At 36.9% G+C, this 13,814-nt stretch overlaps 1 non-coding gene across 1 annotated transcript; it reads right to left on the bottom strand.

The window, feature by feature from the left end:
* Positions 1-1,926: 1,926 nt before the first annotated feature.
* Positions 1,927-2,031, bottom strand: LOC114096490 (U6 spliceosomal RNA). The gene has a single exon (XR_003583433.1). It is a non-coding gene; the product is annotated as a U6 spliceosomal RNA (small nuclear RNA).
* Positions 2,032-13,814: the final 11,783 nt, after the last annotated feature.

The following is a 13,814-nucleotide window of genomic DNA, read 5'->3' as shown; positions in this document are numbered from 1 at the left end:
TGGTGGACGCACATTTCACGGGTGACTTCCTGCAATTATACATAATAGTGGGATTCATTATGCCTTATTTATACATGCACAAAGCATAATTTGATCAATTTCATTCCCTACTACCTTCAGTTTCCCCCTCCTCTCTCTCACTAATCCACATCCTTTACCCTACTGATCTCCCTTCTAATAATATCATCGTAATATTGTAATTATTGTATTATATATGCAAACTTAATTATGGTATATAGATATAGAATAATTTGGTAGATTTCGCTCCCCAGTACTTCCCCATGCCCTCTGATCCTCCCCATTTCTTTCAATCCTCTGCCTCTACTCTACTGGTCTTGCTTTTATTTTCATGAGTTTCCTTTTTTATTCTCTCTCTCTCAAGCTTACACATATGAGAGAAATCGTTCAACCCTTAGTTTATTGAGTCTGACTTATTTCAATTAACATGATGTTCTCTAGTTCTATTCATTTATCACCAAATGCCATAATTAAATTCTTTATGGCTGAATAAAATTCCATTGTGTATATATACCACATTTTCTGTATTCATTAATTCACTGATGGACACCTAGGTTGGTTCCATAACTTGACTATTATAAATTGTGCTGCTGTAAACATTAAAGTGGCTGTATTGCTGTAGTGTGCCAATTTTAGTTCTTCTGGATAAACACCACGGATTGGGAAAGCTGGGTCATATGGTGTTTCTATTCTTAGTCTTTTGAGGGATTTCCATACTGCTTTCCAAAGTGATTGTATTAATTTTCAGTCATAATAACAATGTTTAATGAACCTTTCCTCTACATCCTTATGAGAAATTATTATTTGTATTGTTGATGGCTGACATTCTAATTGGAGTGAGATGAAATCTCAGTGTGGTTTTGATTTGTATGTCACTGATTTCTAAGAATGGTGAACATTTTTTCACTTGTTGGCCATTTGAATGTCTTTGTAAAATGTCTTTTTAGATCATTTGCCTCTTTATTGATTGGATTATTTGATTCTTTAGTGTTAACTTTGTTGAGTTTCTTATATTCAGGTTATTAGACTCAAACTGAAAAAGTAGCTGGCAATTTTTTTCTCTCATTTTGTATGCTTTCTGTCCATGCCCTTAATCGTTCACTTTGCTGTACAGAAGCCTTTTAACTTGATGTCATCCCACTTATTGATTCTGAGTTTTATTTATTGAGCTTTAGATGTCTTGTTAAGGAAGTTGGCACCTTCACCAATATGTTGAAACTCTGCAATGTAGAAAATGTTTTCTTCTAGCAGTTGCTGTGTTTCTAATTACTAGGTGTTTAATCCACTTTGAAATGATTTTTGTGCAACATGAGAGATAGTGATCTAGTTTAATTCTTCTACATATGGATATCCAGTTTTCACATCAGTATTTATTGAAAAGACTATCTTTTCTCCAACATATGGTTTTGGCCCTTCTGTCGGGGAATCTGATGATTGCATCTATGTTGATTTGCCTCTATGTCTTCTGTTCTACTCCATTCATCTCCATGTTTGCTTTTATGCCAATCTGATGGCATATAATACCTCTGTAGTAAATTTGAGATTGGGTATGGTGATGCCTCAAGCATCACTCTTATAGATCAAAAATGCTTTGGCTATTCTGGGTCTTTTACTCTTTTATAAGAATTTAAGGACTATTTTTCTAGTTCTGTGAAGAATGTCATAGGTATTTTGATGGAGATTGCATTGAATTTGTAGAATGATTTTGGCAATATGGTCATTTTGACAACATTAATTTTTGTTTATTCAAGAGTAAGGGAGATCTTTCTATTTTCTAGTGTCTCCTTCAAATTCTTTCCTCTGTAATATATAGTTTTCATTGTGGAAATCTTTCACCTCCTTGGTAAGATTTATTTTCAGGTATTTTGCTTTGTGAGGCCATTGTGCATGGAATTGTTTTTCTGATCTAAAAATAAGAACTGTTTCATGAATTTGCTCTTTATCCTTGCACAGAGGCCATTGCTAATTTCTGTGTCATTCCAATTTTAGTATATGTGCTGCTAAAACAAACACAGAAATACAGTACATTAAGTGGGGCTGCTCTCTGTGAAAAAGAATAGGGAGATGTCAAGAAATGTGTTCCTTTTTCTTGCCCTCTCATCCCATGGGATATGCTGCTTATTAGTTCTGTGCCCTTGGGCAAATTATTTCCTTTTCTGTGTTCAGTTTTCTTGTCAGCAAAGTGGGTAATGTCCCTTTACTCATAAACTTTCTGAACAAATGAGTGTGCAATGTGGACAAGACATCCTATATATGTCCAGTGGATATTCATTAGATGTCCTTTATTTTATTTTATTTTATTTTTCCTTTCCTCATGTCTGAACCCCTAAACACCTTGATAAAGAAGAAATGTTCTGTGTTGGTCTTTGGGCCATGATCTTCTGTTATGATCTGATCAAAAGGAATATTTGAAGTATTTCTTTGGTCCGTGATGTTTTCTTAAATCAGTATTTCTCAGTAGGGATACTATTGGCATTAAGGTGAGAAAATTAATTGTGTACAGTTCTTACAAACAATTAGGTTGCTTACTCTCTAAATGTTGCCCACTAAATGCCAATAGTAAATCCATCGTTATAAGGACACCAAACAATCAGCAAAATGTCCTTACACATTTCTAGACATTCTTTTCATTATAAATCACCATGAAATTTTTCAACATCTTTCAAGAGTCTATTTACTTATTTGTTTATTGTGATCTCACACAATGGAACAAAACATTTATAAACTACCTTTTGCAGACTAGATTTAACTTAGGATTTGTTAAAGATGAATCTTCTCTTCTTCACATATTATTATAAACAAGATTTGGTCCAGGTCAACTAGAGGGTGCATGTAAGTACCATCATCCCTTTCAGTTACTGATGTTTAATTAGCTTTAAGAATTAAAAATAATAATAATTTAAACATCATTCCACCTATCCCTGCAAGACAGCTGCAACTCCAACTATCTCTTGCAAGGTGCATGTCACCTGTACACTAGAAGCTACAAACCAGAAACTGGGTTTACACTGTCTATAAGCATCTTTAGACAAAATACCAGAATTTACCCATTAGGTTTTCTGATTAAGGAATAACTAGAAACCTTTTAAAATTATATGGAAGCTAACTTTCACTTTCTCCCAAACTAAAATAACCCTGAATTTTGTTTTATTTAAAGAATAACTGCATTTTTCTTTTATACTGAGTCTCTCAATTTCTGCAATTAGAAGTTTGAATATACTCAGCCTTTGACTCTTCAGATTAAGTTGTTATTTTCTTTTAAGGCTTCCATTCCCACCTAAAGTACCTCCCGTGTCCTTCTGTTTTAAAATCTATGTGGTCTGTTTTATTATTGGCTAATTTTCTATTTCTATTTGTTAGCCACCTTTATTTCTCAGCTGTTTTTGTAGAGCAGATGACTGATAAGCATTTTGAAAACAATGAATAAGCACAACTTCTTGACTCAGTTTATCAACCCCATCACCTCTGTAACTTCAGTTTATCAACACCTATTTGTTGTTATCTCTGAAAAAAACAAATAGGCCCTTGTAAGGAGCATCTGCCATAGATATGCTGAGACATGCTGGGAATCGTTGAGTTGATGGACATAAGGAACAGCAGCCATTGAACTGCTTAGTCATGTCTGCTTGCAATTGAGAAAGAGCTGTAAAGGGCACTAGCCCTAAGCATGCTTAGCGATGCCTTGTTACAGTTGATAGGGAGCACAGTTCCATGGACATGTATAAAGAACAAGCGCAACTGTAATCATATCAACTCATAGACATAACCAATGGACATTGACTTTCACTGGGTGTAATCAATCAACAATGTACACCACCACTGGAACTGCATTTAATTGCTGGTCCTGCCACATTGAAGACTTTGTGCTCCAAGGACATTGATGAGACTGGCCACCTTATTGTCTGTCCCTGGACTGACTTCATCATTCCTTGGTATCCAGCCATCAGCTGGAGAGAAACTCCAGATAAGGACAATGTCTGCTGTTTAGCTAAGAGTAGTTGCTGTGTGGCATCAGAGATATTTTGGGGCTTGTGGTTGCGCTAGGATAATGTGATTTGCTTATAGTGTTTAATTATTGTGCATTGAATGTTAGTTGGGATGCTCCCGCACACCCAACACTTTTTGCATTAATTGTTTATATTTGATGATTGGTATGATTGAATATAGGCTTGCACTTAAAGACAATCTACCTCTGAGTTATTATTAATAGTACTGCTCATAACAGCCCTGTCCCCCAGGTACTTGGCATTCCTGAACTGAACATTTCATGTTGGGGTTACCATACATTTTCATATAATCTCATTATCATAACTGACATTTTTACCTATGCAATGTGGGTAGTAGGTGTGTGGAAACTTTATCATGCCTACACTTGACAAGGGAATCCATCCCTCTCTCACGTTACTGCAAATCAGAAGACTATGCTGTCAGTCACACTATGGAGAAGTAGCATGGCTACAGCCCAATGGCCTGAGGCAACCACTAAGCAGCTGTCAGAGACAACCACAAATACTTAGTTTGTCCTTTTGGTGCCAGTGACTGATTTTTGATCTGGCTTCTCAACAACAATAACAAAAAGCCACTGAGAGTTTTTCCATAGATCTCCAAACCTCCAAAATGAATCCCTGCAGACTCAAGTAGAATGAGTCCCTCTACCAAACAGACAGAAAATGAGGAAGCCATACAGCTGATGTGTCATTCCAGCAATTCTATTCCAGAAAATGGCATCTTTATCTTCATCATGTGACTCCCTACATCCTGAGGAAAAAGATAGGCACTATTATTGAGATAAAGGAATATGAACATAAATGTACACACATATACACAAACCATAAGCACATAGAATATAATACTGTGTAGCTGAAGTAGATACATCTCTATTAAAGATCTGTTTGACCTTGGCTGACTAGAAAATCATGATTGTCAAGAGATGGAATGTTGGAGGTCAAGAGCTAAAATTATCTTGTGCTGTTTTAGCCCCTTAATAGTCATTTAATTTCAACCTCTGTATCTGACCTTACATTCCTGTGACTATTATGTAAACCTCTCAGGATGTAACACTAAGCTTAGCAAACCTCTTGTTTCTCCCAACACTAAAGCCAACAATGCTAGAAGATAAACATCTTAAACGAATGGAAAATATTTCTCCATTTGGGGGTAGCTTACTGATCCTAATGTCCTCACGGATGTGTTTGTTGAATGCTTGTTTATAATTTTCTTTGTTCTTTGGCTTCAACAGCTCATGTTTCCTCTTTCACAAAATAGAACATATTATTCAGAGTAACTTGAACCTGTGTTCCTGGCCCATCATCACTCATATTTGGCTCAAAATGTTGTTATTTCCTTTAAAGCAGAGTTATTGGAAGTCAACGTTTCGGTTGCAAAGTGAGGTCATGGATTTTTAGGTGAAAACTCCTACATTAATGCACCTTCCAAGGACTTAAGGAGTTTCAGAAACTTTCACCAAGAATTCAAAGGCAGGCCTGGGAAGTCATGGAATGTGTTATCAGGGTCAAAGTTTCCATTGGCAACCCCTGAGAGGGCCATGTGTGAAGTTGTGAAGGCAAAGCCAAAGATGAAATGGAGACTCCAGGAAGTAGAAGACCGCTGGTTACCAATGACGACAGTTCTGTTTTTCCGGCTGTTGAAGATTGAACACCATAGAAATGTCCAGGCAAGTGTAGAAAGCAAGTTTTATTTAAAGAATAGAAAACAGACTTCTCCCCAGAGAAAGGGACACAGGGTTGGTATCCAAAGAAGTGGGAGTTTCCTGCTCCTTTTACGAATTTTAGGTTCTCTTTGTTCTCCTGCCCCCTTCTCTCCTCACCTTGCCCCTTTCCTCTCCTCATCCTGAGTGTGTGAGCAGTGGCTGGGGTGGCCAAAAGTGAGGAATCAATGAGCAGGGGAAGGGTCAAATGGTGGAGTGATCCAGGCAGGAAACTAACAACCCAGGAGGTATTAGCTAACAACTTTTACAACTCCCTGCCTTCCTGAGGCAGGTTACCTTAGCAACAGGTTGGAACTGGAGCAGGGGGAAGGGCTTTAGAGGGAGAGGGAAAGGGCAGCATTTCATTTTTTTTTTAATTTTTTTTTGCAACCAGCCCCCACCTTCCCAATCGGACACAATTATTTATTATCTATATTGACTGTCTCTTTGTCCCCTGACTTCCACAGGAATGTGGAATATCTGTGTAGGAAAGTGGCAGGCTGTGAACACAACCAGCCTAAGAGAGAGGCCATATAGGCTGTAACCAGCAAGGCCTTAGGGGCACTGATGCTCAAGCCTTTTGGGGACTCACATCACACCACTGCATTCCCCAGGTGTTGACTATGGAGTTACAGGACTTAATATTTGCCCAGCATGATTTTAGTCTTGCTTTGGTCCCAATTCTTTTGTGTCCCTGTCCCTCCCTTTTGGAAAGGGAAAGTTTACTCTGTCCCATTGTATATGAGATGTATATAATTTGCTTTTGATTTTTACAAGTGCTCACAACTAAGAATTTGCCTTGAGGCCCAGAAGAGACTCCGTAATGTACTTCTGGGCAATAGTGGAACTATTAATTCTGCAGAGACAAATGGAAATGCACTAAGTGCATTTTGCCTGTTGGGGATGAGCGTTTGGGAGTCAGGGAAGAATGGTATGCTTTGGATCTGGAATGTCCTCCAAGGTCTTACATGCTCAGTGGTGGAGCTTTTGGGAAGTGATTAGATCATGAGGTCTCTGACCTCATCTTTGGTTCAGTCCACTGATAGCTGAATGGATTACTGGGTGGTGGGACTTATTTGGAGGAAGTATGTCATTTGGGATGTGCCCTGTAAGAGTTAATCATCTCCTCTGTCTCCCCACACATCCCCCAACCACACACACACACACACCAGGCTTCCTGGCTGCCCTGTGCTGAGAAGCTTTCCTCAGCCTGCACCTTTTCACCATGCTATTTCTACTTTGGCATCAGCTGAGCATGGACTGAATCCTCTGAAGTAAAATAAATCATTCCTTCTCTAAGTTGTTCTTGTTGAGTATTTTGGTTACAGTGATGGAAAGCTGACTAGTATACCGGGTATCAGGAGGAAAAGTAACCTGGTATTTCACTTCCAGTACAAAATTCCTATTGTGCTGAACTGTGAAGTAGTTCAGAGGAGAAAAACTAATTTGTTTTTTGCACTTGATGAGTTCTTAGTGGGGACTTTCTACATCAAATGGTAGATAAACAAGAGAAAAGTAAAAAAGAAATGTAATAACATGAATATGGGAGATGACGTAGAGACATGAGTAAATTGTTATTAGATTGCAAAGAGTTTTCCTAGACTTGAGGATCTGAAACAAAAAAGAACAGTGAGGGGACAGGCCATCTAAACATAAAAAAAGGGGTACATTCTGGTAGGTGTATTTAAATGCATGCTTTCTCCATGGACCAAGAATGTAGTGATGTAGTTGGCCTGTTCTTCCTGATTCAGACAGGGAGGCGCTTTTATAAATGAAGATTTCTTACTTAAATATGTAAATTTTCCTAACAAAAGCAGTCACTTTTCAGAACTTCTCCTATGTTTGAATTTTCTTAAAATAACCAGTTCAAAATAACTATTAAGCCAAAGAGACATATTTAGGGTAGCATATTCTGATCTCTGACAGTCACATTTTGGGTAGCAAGTTCTACACTTCATTAAAAGCAATACAGACTATGTCCTGAGGGCTCATGTAAAATGACTGTTCATAATGTAACAAGACACAATTTGATCTCAGACTTCATATTCTCAGTGTGACTCACCCTCCAGTACTCTCTTGTAACAGAATGTTCCCTGAGCAAGGATGCCACTCTCCTGGCTCTTAATTACTACCTTCATTTTCCAGACTCTTCAACCACTGTTTTTCCCCTTCCTCTTTTAGTGAACTCCATTTTCAGACTAATAAACTGGTGAATTCTTTGCAGTCTGGCCTTGTCTCTGTACCTGTCAAACCTGTATCATCATCTCCATGGGAAGTAATGATGAGTATATTTAAGCCATACACTGTAATTCTCTAATCTTGAGTAATTATAATACCTAGAGGCATATGATAGCTCACATACTAGCATAAAGCAACTAACCTTACATTTATAGAGATTTGGAATGATTTTTCTAGCAGAAGGAAGGATTTTTATTATATCATCAACATTTTTGGTCTTGTTTCCTCTTGTTAGCAAGGGATCATATATGCAAAATGGAAAGGGGAAACAAAATTGAATAAACAAATAAACATATATTTATTTATGCATATGGATATATATATATCCATACACAATCCTTTAATATATTTATGGGTTTTTACCTTTGTTCCCTATCCAGTACTTGATTAATTTTTAATAACTCAAGAAGCAGGTATATACCTTGAATACTTACATGTATTCCTGTGTGAAAATTATCCTACTACATCTTGATGTCTTTCTTGTGAGTTTCCCCTGAACTATTTATGAAAATGCTGTTACTGGAGTCCTAGGCCAGATACCTGACTCCTGGTATTCCATCTACTTGTTCCAAGAACCAAATAGAAAATATAATGGTGAAAAGCAAGAAAAGAACTTTAACCACTACGGACATATTGTTACCAAAAGCCTATTCAGGGACCTTGCCTGGGATCCTGGACAGCTGGAATCAGCCGCCCACATACTTAAGAAATAGGCAAATGTGGGAAAAAGGAAAATATAATTGTAGCAGTTTGATCCAACTGGAGACTGCCATTCCCACAGAAGCTATTCCAATGTATAGAAACAAAAGCTGGGTGATGTACTTAGGTAGATTTAGTTAGCCTGCTATACATCAGGGCACGGTGCAATTTCCATTCTCAGCTTCCTTGGCATCTTCCAGGCCACAGGTTGAGACAGTCATTTAGACTTTACTATCCACATGAGAAAGTTTTTCTCAATTTCAGAGAGGCCCTTAATTTCAGTCTGTTTCAATACTGGAAGGCAAAGTGAGATCCAGCATCTTAGCCCTGTTTTAAGAAAATTCAAAAAGTGGCTTTAGGTTTACATAGAGGAAGAATTGGGGCAGGGGGCAAGAGGTATGCATAATTAATCAGGCTTTGTTTAATTGCCCTGATTAGTCTCTTAGTTCTAATTCTGTGAGGGCTTCGCAGGATATAGAATCTGTGATCTTGGAAGGGGGCAACTTAGTTCCCATGAGGCAGTGGATCCTCCTGTTCCAGAAGCTAGAGGACAATGATTGAAGGCTTCTAGGCACTACTCCAGGCGTCTAAAATGGATATTAGGAAACTTGCCTCATTCTTGAAGGGGGACGAGATAGGTTAGGTAAATTTAAGACTAATAAACCTTGTGTGAAATTATCACTTCTTAAATGATTCACATGCCTATGTGCAGAGATGATCAGGTCAAAAAATTTAAGATAGTAAAGGAGACAGATGAAGCAGAGATGCCAAGTTTTATCTTGCTTTTAATTATCCACTGGGCATCTGCAGGCTTACGAGTCAGCTTGTAAGTTTCTGTTACAATACTGTTTAATGTTTGAATAGATCAGAAATAAATTAATGTTGCAGTCTGGCTGGGCACAAATCAGGAGCCACTGAAGCAGGAACAAACTTTATTTCTGAACTCCACCAGCACACTCCACACACGCTCCCCAAGAACTCTCCCAGCAACACCCAACCAGAAAATCCCTCCTCCGGCACTTCCCCAACCAATGGGAACTCTCCAGGAATCGTGAGAACTCTAAAGTATTCCGAGAACTCCAAAGTAGAAGGGGACAGCAGGGGTCTAATATACACAGCTTAACATAACCATTATCATCTCAATGGCTTGCTGGCGTCACCTCTCAACCATTCAGTTCTGGCAAAAATGCCATGCATCATTCGGACTCGGCTATGGCTCTCAGCATATTGAGGTTTTGGTTTTTTTTAATATTCCTGGATAATGCTTTTCATGGTTAACAAGAATGTGATTACTATAATTTAAAGTTTGTACAAAATTGAGTCAATGTTGAAAACAAATTGGCTTTGAAATGGAAAAATTCAAATTGCTAGGGTTATCTGAGTTGTTCATATTATTTTACAGGGAAAAATTAAACTGCTAAGAGTTCTTTAGTCAAGTTTGTGAAGTTTACAAAGTTTCTATTGCTACCTTTTAAAACATTTATAGATTATTTTAGGAAAACACTTCATCACCATGATATATTATAGTCATATAGAGTACAAAGAAGGAAAAATTTTTACTGTCATTGTCAAGTTATAAAGGACTAAACTGAAAAGAAGAAAAGCAACATTTTTTAGTTTAATCAGCAATGTCTCTTGCACAGGGTAGGTATTTAAAACATGTTTTTAACTCACCTAAACTATATTATGTGTGCATGCACACATACACATACATGTTGCTTTACTGCTGACTAGCCCTTTCTTTTTTTTTTGTATTTGTTTTAATTAGTTACACATGACAGTACAATGACCTTTCTGACATTTATTTTTTTGAACAGTGGCTCAAACATCTATTAGAAATTAGACCCCAAAATTATTTATTTTTATAGATAAAAAATGTGGTTTTTTTTTTCCCTTAACAATCAACAGAACAGTAAACACAGCATTATGGCTAATTGCTCCTAACTCCCCAATTTGGTTAACTTTGAACTCCTCCATAATTTCCCTAATTTCATCCCATTAGCTCTAATTATGTTGCCATAAACAATGCCACCCACTTCTACCCATTTGTTTATATCAACCTAATGTTTTGGATTCTTTGGAGAGATCTACTTTTAGTTCTCTTTTAGGCAAGATTTCACTCTGCTAATACTAAGCATTGCTCCTAATTCATTTTCTCCTGAATTGGCTAAAGCTTGGCTTTTGTTGTTGTTAATCCATGGACACTTAAATGTTAATGATAGCATTTCTGCTTGTTCAGTTTAGGATTAGTTTCCTTATCTATAGAATAGGCACAAGAGTTTCTATCCGATAGGCTTTCTCGTTACCTTGAGGTATAACAATACTTATTTTAAAACTCTGTAAACTAGACTACAAACAATGCAAATGTTACTATCATCGAGCCAAGAATATAGTGTTAAATTTTAAGTTGATGACTATTGAAAGATAAAGACTGGGTGCTCTCTACTTACATTGAATGGCAGGAAGACCTCATCAGCTGCATCCACTGTTCAGGACAAACATGGGGAGAGCATCAAACCAGTGCAGGAAGATCTGACCACAATTGCTAGCCCAAAAGATATTTTAAGAGGGGAGACCTAACACAATTTTAGACATATTTTTGACCATGTGCAAATCAGCACAGGTGCAAGGAGAAACTGCAACATAGTTTATGAATATGTTCATTTCTAGCCCCAAAACATACACAAGCTGTTCATGCTGTTCACCCTTTGATTTCCTTGCTACTCTGCCCCCCACCTTTCCTTGCCAGTCTGTCTGTGGGATAGGGATTGCCACCCTACTACGTGAATAAATACAACAATTAATTCTTACTAATTCTTTCTTTGTTAGCTATATTTGATTTCTATACTGTATGAACTAACAGAGTCACTGAGCTGGTGACATTATGATGATTATGGCTTCTGATAGAAAATTCAAAATATTTTTGAAAACCTGGTTACTTGAATGTTAAAAACTTTATTGACTCTAAACAGTGCAAGGATACTTTTGTTAAATTATCCAAAGACCTATGTCAAGGAAGAAAATCAAATGAAGCAACATTTATTTGGGGACGTACAATGAAGTTGAAGGCAGTGTAAAAGCTGGAGTCAGACACATCTATAGCTGAACTTTTGAACTGAGCTGCAGATTTGCTCCAGCCATGCAAACTGACCTCTGGTTAAACCACATGCAGTTTCCTGAAACACTGTCAAACTCCACTGAACCTTTGTACAATGGATTTCTTTGCCAGAGTATCCGGAGACTGAGATTGCACCCAGTCCCTTTCATACAAGACAGTTTAACTTTTGTCCGCACCCATCATAATTCCTGACTAACAAGTGATGTGATTCCCAACACTCCATGGTTTAAAGGTCTTAATTAGCCTCCATTTTGTAAAGCTTTAAAGCACATTTTCAATCCATTGTCCTCGATTCTCATCCTAACTTAACCCCAATATATGTAATTTTCATGATTCTCAACTAGGTTGTTTTTATTATCCATCAACGTCTATGAACAGAGAATCGGGCCGGAAAATAACATGCACACTTATAACCTGAAACTTTTACCCAGTGATAAATGTCATCTCATGCCTATTGAGGGGAGCGTTCATTAATACTTAGATCATAGTTTCTCCCTAGCTGATTAAAGCTTGGGTTAAATGCATACTTAAAGGTTAGGGTCAAAGCTCAGTGGTAAAGCATACAAGGCCCTGGGTTTGATCACAATCATGGCAAACCAAACCAAACCGAGCAAAACATAAAAAACAGTTACATGTTTACACATTTACTAACTATATGATCCCACAACTAGACATTTACTTATGATAACATAGATGTCTCTACAAGATCCTGTTCTTGACTATGCATAGTGGCTTTATTCCTAATTAGCAAAACTAGAAACATCCTTGGGTCCTTCCTTTGATGAGTAGATCAACAAATCATAGTACTTCTACAAAGTGGGAAGTTACTCAGCAATATAAAGAACAGTCTACTGATTGACACAACATGATGAGTCTTAAATGCCTTTAATGTATCATAGTAGGTAGAGAAAGACAAACATATAGGGCTACATATATATGTATGTAGCCCTATATAATATATAACATAATTTCATTTATATGACATTTAGAAAAATACAAATAAACATGGAGAAGGATGTTGAGTTTCTGGCATTGTAAATGGAGAGAAGCCAAGTGATAGGATAACTTGTATGGCTGAACTGTGGTACTGTGAGTGCAATGGTGGTTCTACTCCTCCATGTATTAGTCAATATTTGTGGAATGTTTTACCTATGAACATGAATTTTTTAAAGTATGTAAATTAAAAATCAAAACTCAAAAAATTTAAGACTGTGTTATACAAAATTTTAGGCAACTAGTCCTACATGGATATTGGTCTCTGAAATTCTGCTCCAACATACTGTTAGAAAACCAAATTGCACAGATTTTTTTCCTGAAGCATAAATCCATGTATCTTCTTTATTAATACAAACCTCATGACTTTGTTTTCTTATATTTTAAAAATAATTATCTATAACCTTATAATCTTTTAATTTTTTCCCGTGTTTTTTAAAAATATTTTTTCAGAACCAATAGAATTACAATATTCTCTTATATACTGTTTCAATTGCTATGCTTTCAAGGACACAATGAGTAGTCAAACAACAACAAAAAAGAAAGAAGCATATGCTTTTAAAGTTATCACATCATATATGTGAAGTTCTGTACTGTTGTATGATGATAAATTGCAAAGCCAAGTTACATATATTCATCTTTTGATCCCCAGGGCATTTGGGTCAAGGACCCTCTGTGGATACAAAATTCCATAAGTACTCAAATCCATGATATAAAATGATGCAGTATTTACATGTAATTAATGCACACCCTCCCATATACATTAAATTATCTCTAATTACCCAATCGAATACCTAATTCAATTTCAATGCTATATAAATAACTTTCAAGCTATATCGTTTAAGGAGTCATCATACGTTAAAAAGAAGTCTGTCCATGTTCAATAGAGCAGTCATCATAAGCTTGACTACATAGCACCCATCAGCAACAACATAACACTTTGTCTTCCAAGTATTTCCAATCTACAGTTGGTTGAATCTGTGGAAGTGAAAATGTAGATAAGGAGAAAGAATGGTAGTTGCAAATATCCCCAAGAAACTA

The sequence above is a fragment of the Marmota flaviventris genome, chromosome 4, assembly GCF_047511675.1.
Source record: "Marmota flaviventris isolate mMarFla1 chromosome 4, mMarFla1.hap1, whole genome shotgun sequence".
NCBI lineage: Eukaryota > Metazoa > Chordata > Mammalia > Rodentia > Sciuridae > Marmota > Marmota flaviventris.
The sequence above is the reverse complement of the archived record's forward strand: the minus strand, read 5'-3'. Positions and strand labels throughout refer to the sequence as shown.